A 6,432-nucleotide genomic window follows, 5' to 3' on the forward strand; every position below is an offset into this window, starting at 1 on the left:
AACGTTTAGCAGTAAAGTAAAGTAACCAACATGGTGTCGCATCTCATACAATAAATTAAGACAAGTCCTATGGCTCCTGCCGGTTGTCATACTCATCGACATGCAAGTCGTGAATCCTATTACATGAACATGATCAATCACATACATCACATATGCAGCATCACATTCTTTTGGCCATATCACATCACATAGCATACCCTGCAAAAACAAGTTAGACGTCCTCTAATTGTTGTTGCAAGTTTTACGTGGATGATTTGGGTTTCTAGCAAGAACGTTTCTTACTTACGTGAAAGCCACAACGTTGATATGCCAATGCTATTTACCCTTCATAAGGACCCTCTTCATCAAATCTGATCCGACTAAAGTGGGAGAGACAGACACCCGCTAGCCACCTTATGCAACAGGTGCATGTCTGTCGGTGGAACCATTCTCACGTAAGAGTACGTGTGAAGTCGGTCCGGGCCACTTCATCCCACGATGCCGCCAAATAAAGATAAGTCTAGTAACGGCAAGCAATTGACGAAATCAGCTCCCAGAACTTTTGTGTTCTACTCGTGCATAGAATCTACGCATAGAACCTTGGCTCGGATGCCACTGTTGGGGAACGTAGTAAATTCAAAATTTTCCTACGCCATACAAGGATCTATCTATGGACGGACTAGGAACGAGAGAGGTTGTAGAGCATCTTCATACCTTTGAAGATCGCTAAGCGGAAGCGTTACTATGAACGCAATCGATGGAGTCATACTCGTAGCAATTCAGATCGCGGTTGGTTCTGATCTATGTGCCGAATCATGGCACCTCCTCGTTCAACACAAGTACAGCCTGGTGAAGTCTCCCACGCCTTGATCCAGCAAGGAGGAGGGAGAGGTTGAGGGAGAGCTCCGGCATCATGATGGCATGGTGGTGGTGGAGCTACGAGGTCTCCCGGCAGGGCTTCGCCAAGCACCGTGGGAGAGGAGAAAGAGGAGAAGCAGGGCTGCGCCGAGAGAGATATTTCGTATGTCCCAAATCAGCTAAAACCTCCACTATATATAGGGGAAGAGGGAGGGGAAGCCCCCTTTAGGGTTCCCACGCCCAAAGGGTGCGGCAGCCCCATCTAGGGCTGGTGGTGGCGGCCAGGGCAAGAGAGAGGGGGTGGCGCACCCCAGATGGGCCTTAGGACCATCTGCACTAGGGTTCCCCCCCCCCCTTCCCTCTCTTGCGGCACCTTGGGCCTAGGTGGGAGGCACACCAGCCCATTCTGGGCTGGTTCCCTTCCACCTTTTGGCCCTTGCTAGCCTTTGGGGCTGGTGGCCCCTCCCGGTGGACCCCCAAAACCCTTTCGGTGGTCCCGGTACATTACTGGTGTCGCCCGAAACAATTCGGGTGACCAAATCCTCACTTCCTATATATAATTATTTACCTCCGGACCATTCCGGAGCTCCTCGTGACGTTTTAGATCTCATCCGGGACTCCTAACAACCTTTGGTAACCTCGTATAACAATTCCCTATAACCCTAGCGTCATCAAACCATAAGTGTGTAGACCCTACGGGTTCGGGAGGCATACAGACATGACCGAGACACCTCTCCGACCAATAACCATCAGCGGGGTCTGGATACCCATGGTGGCTCCCTCATGTTCCACGATGATCTCATCGGATGAGCCATGATGTCAAGGATTCAATCAATCCCGTATACAGTTCCCTTTGTCTATCGGTATAGAACTTGCCCAAGATTCGATCGTCGGTATCCCCATACCTTGTTCAATCTCGTTGCCGGCATGTCTCTTTACTCGTTCCGTAGCACATCATCCCGTGACTAACTCCTTAGTCACATTGAGCTCATTATGATGATGTTCTACCGAGTGGGCCCAGAGATACCTCTCCGTCACATGGAGTGACAAATCCCGATCTCGATTTGTACCAACCCAACAGATACTTTCCAAGATACCCGTAGTGCATCTTTATAGTCACCTAGTTACATTGTGAAGTTTGATACACCCAAAGCACTCCTACGGTATCCGGGAGCTGCACATTCTCACGGTCGAAGGAAATGATACTTGACATTAGAAAAGCTTTAGCATACGAACAACACGATCTAGTGCTATGCTTAGGGTTGGGTCTTGTCCATCACATCATTCTCCTAATGATGTGATCCCGTTATCAATGACATCCAATGTCCATGATCAGGAAACCATGATCATGTATTGATCAACGAGCTAGCCAACTAGAGGCTTGCTAGGGACATATTGTGATCTATTTATCCACACATGTATTACTGTTTCCTATTGATACAATTATAGCATGAACAATAGACGATTATCATGAACAAGGAAATATGATAATAACCATTTTATTATTGCCTCTTGGGCATATTCCCAACAGGAGGCCCACCTCTTAAGTGGAGGCGCCCCTAGCATATTGCGCCTCCCCTTCGCCGAAGGCGTATTCGACGATTACGCCTCCTGCATGGCCTCTTGGCTTGCCAGGCCGAGGCAATGGGCCGGCCCACCTCCTCCCCAGCGCCAATGGGCGCAGGATAGCCCTCCGGTATAGCCTTTCTTTCTTTTTCTCTCTTTTTTGGAACTCCAATAATCCACACTAAATCCATTTGGACTCCAAATCTGATGAATCAAATTTCTACAGGTTCCTAAATTCAAGATCTATCCAGATATGTGCATTGCGCATTTTTCCAACAGACTTTTTTGCGGGGTTAATACACAAATGCCCATTTGAATATTTTAAAGACCACCTTACAAAAATTCTAGAGGATTCAAATCAACTCCAAATGGAGTTATCCCAACTTCGAGAGTCTTCTAATATCATGCTCCATTTTTGAAGCATTAGTCAACATTTTTATCTGGCTTGTTAACGGATCACCTATTCCTCCTTTCGTCTCTTAAAAAATCCATGAAGGTCCAAATCTCCTAGAGCAAGTTTCAGGTATTTTTCTTATGACTGGAGAGGTCCAAGAAAAAGAAAACTCCTATTTATATATCACCTTTGTTTATGCTTGTTATGTGGCTTACTGTGATTGTTTTTGACGATAGTTGACGGAGTACTCGGAGTTGGACCGGAAGACCTCGAAGACCTAGAGGACTTATATGAGCAAAGGCAAGCATCCATTTGACCATGTCTGAGAAATCATTTTTATGGATGCCATTTTGAATACTTTAGTTTGATGCATATGAGCATGAATTAGTCGGTAACCCCTCGGTAGGGTGTTTCCGATAGCTCCCCTGGAGCACTTGCATTGAGCAAGACTCTACCATCTATGAGGGTCACTGATACGTCTCCAACGTATCTATAATTTTTGATGATTCCATGTTATTATCTTGTCAACTTTGGATGTTTTGTATGCATGAATATGTTATTTTATATCTTTGTTGGGACTAACCTATTAACTCAGTGCCAAGTGCCAGTTTCTGTTTTTTTCGTGTTTTTGACCTTTTCCAGAGAAGAATATTAAACGGAGTCTAAACGGAATAAAACCTGCGGGATGATTTTTTCCATAACAGAAGATACGCATGGGACTTGAGAACCAAGGGAAAAAACCTCGGGGGAGATCACAAGCCCCCTAACCGCGGCCTGGGGGGACGCGCCTGGCAGGCTTGTGGACCCCACGTGGCTCCTTTTCCCTACCTCTTTCGCCTATAAATTCTCTAAAAATCCAAAACCACTAGAGAGAGCCACGAAAATACTTTTCCGCCGCCGCAAGCTCGTGTCTCCGAAGATCCCATCTGGGACCGTTCTCGTGCCCTGTCGGAGGGGGATTCTGACACGGAGGGCTTCTTCATCAACACCATTGCCTCTCCGATGATGCGTGATTAGTTCACCACAGACCTTCGGGTCCATAGCTAGTAGCTAGATGGCTTCTTCTCTCTCTTGGATCTTCAATACAAAGTTCTGCATGATCTTCATGGAGATCTATCTGATGTAACTTTATTTTGCGGTGTGTTTGTCGAGATCTGATGAATTGTGGATTTATGATTAGATTATCTATGAATATTATTTGAGTCTCCTCTGATCTCTTATATGCATGATTTCGTATCCTTGTAATTCTCTTCGAGTTGTGGGTTTTGTTTGGCCAACTTGATCTATAATTCTTGCAATGGGAGTAGTGCTTGGTTTTGGATTCATACCGTGCGGTGATCTTAACTAGTGACAGAAGGAGTAGCGAGGCACGCATCATGTTGTTACCATCAAGGGTAAAAAGATGGGGTTTATATCATATTGCATGAATTTATCCCTCTATATCATGTCATCTTGCTTAAGGCGTTACTCTGTTTGTTATGAACTCAATTCACTAGATGCATGCTGGATAGCGGTCGATGTGTGGAGTAATAGTAGTAGATGTAGAAAGTATCAGTCTACTTGTCTCAGACGTGATGCCTATATGTATGATCATTGCCTTAGATATCATCATGACTTTGCACGGTTCTATCAATTGCTCCCACAGTAATTCGTTCACCCACCGTAATACTTGTTATCATGAGAGAAGCCTCTCGTGAACACTATCACTACAAGAATCAGCTATTATGCCGACAGGTATAATCTTTGCCATCAGCAAATCATCGGGGTTGACGGCAAACGGGAAGTTTGCTGTCATGGACAGACGGCAAACAACTACTATCGCTAAAAATCATAAAAACAGAAGGCGAAAAACAACACACGGCAAAGGCATGATTTGTCGTCAACTATTTGGTCAGATGACGGCAAAGGCATCATTTTTGCCGTCTGTTGACTCTACGAATGACGGCAAAAAGTTGTCCATGGTTGCGGCTAACTGACCTAAACGACACACAATTTTGCTGTCTTGAATTCTTGAGGGCTGACAGCAAAAATTAGGTATTGTCGTCTTGTACGTAATACAAAAGTCGGCAAAGATTGAAAATAGACCACGTAGTGCACCAAAAAAACACCCCAGACTATGTAAAAAAACACTACCGAAAAACCCAAACAGCATGCACAACAACCACTACTGAAACTCTCGCGATTGACCCGCGCTAGGGTTCCCCTCCCAGCCGCCGCCGCTGACCTCGCAAGCTGCCACCGCCGGTGACCTCCCCTGCTGCCGCCGGCCCCCTCACCGGCCGCCGCCGCCCTCACATGGCGGGAGGGTAGGCCATCTGGCCGCTCCACCCCTGGTCGGGCCTTCCTGCCGGTCGGGCCTCACCACCGGTCGCTGGTCGGGCCTCCCTGCTGGTCGCCCCACTGCCGGTCAGGCCTCCCTGCTGGTCGCCCCACCGCCAGTCAGGCCTCCTTGCCGGTCGCCGGTCGCCACGCCGCCTTGCTGGATCCAGGCTGGGGCTATGGTCTCCCCATTCTCAGCTCGCATGTTTGTCCTCCCCATTCCCCTTCTCAACTCAGTCCAGTTCAGTTGAGGGAAGAACTCTAGCTTAGTGGTTGTTTGGATTGCGCGGACACAGAATGTAGAGTGCCATGGTCGTTGTGCTCCCCTTCTTAACTCAGTCCAGTTCATGTGTATATGTGGATGGAGAGAAGAGCGTGGTGGGGTGGGGCAATGGCAGACAACAGCAAGGAAGGTTCGGGTTAGGGTTGGGATGGGATTCAAATGGAGTGGAACCAACAAACCAACACAAAGACGGTAGCTTGGACAAACACAAGGTTGTGGCTTTTTAAGCTCAACTGGTAAACCCAAGGTTGGGGTTAGGTGAGTGCTTGTAATGTCTCGTTTTCTTTGTGTGAGCCTGGGGTTGCAGGCTGTCAGGTAAATGCAAACAGGCGAAGCAAGTGTATACAATTGATTATCGCCTCTGTTAACATTTTACCCTCCTTTGATTCTCTGACAGCAGTACGAGTACGTTTTATTGGTTCACCTGTTTGCTTGGTTGCTTTGGTAGAAGATGACTTTCAGAATTGGTTCTCTACTCGGGTGAAGGGTGTGAAGTGTTTTGCCTAGATGCAGATTTAGAGGCCTATTTCTTTCCAAAATTGTACTTGCCTTGCAATTCATAACTGGTTTTACTTTTTCTTAAAGAAACTGCTTTAAATTTTTGCTAGCTCCTAGAGATCGCCGGTTCAGGCTGATGTGTGCTTCGCCAAACGTAGGAGCAGTCATCCATTGAGAAGAAATTCATCTGAGCTCTGAAGTTGAAGTCAAACTGGCCTGCTACGTTTCAAAGGTAACATCTACTCCCTTTGTCTCGAAATATAAGAGTTTTTTGGGTCTAGATATATAGTGAGATAGAGGGAGTATACAATACAGTAACTAAGATTATAGTGTTATGTGTAGACCGTAAGAAATCACACACAGTAGATGCAGTTGGTATTTTGGAAATAAAGGCTAAGGCTTAAATTGAGAATCGGGACTAATTGGTTCATAATTTATGCATGTCCCCAACATGAATATTGTAGTCTTTATCAGTCACGGAGCTAGCGTATTCTCGGAGCCTGGGCACATCCTAATCTAAAATACTTCATGTCTG

This window comes from Hordeum vulgare, chromosome 1H (genome assembly GCF_904849725.1).
Source record: "Hordeum vulgare subsp. vulgare chromosome 1H, MorexV3_pseudomolecules_assembly, whole genome shotgun sequence".
Classification (NCBI taxonomy): domain Eukaryota; kingdom Viridiplantae; phylum Streptophyta; class Magnoliopsida; order Poales; family Poaceae; genus Hordeum; species Hordeum vulgare.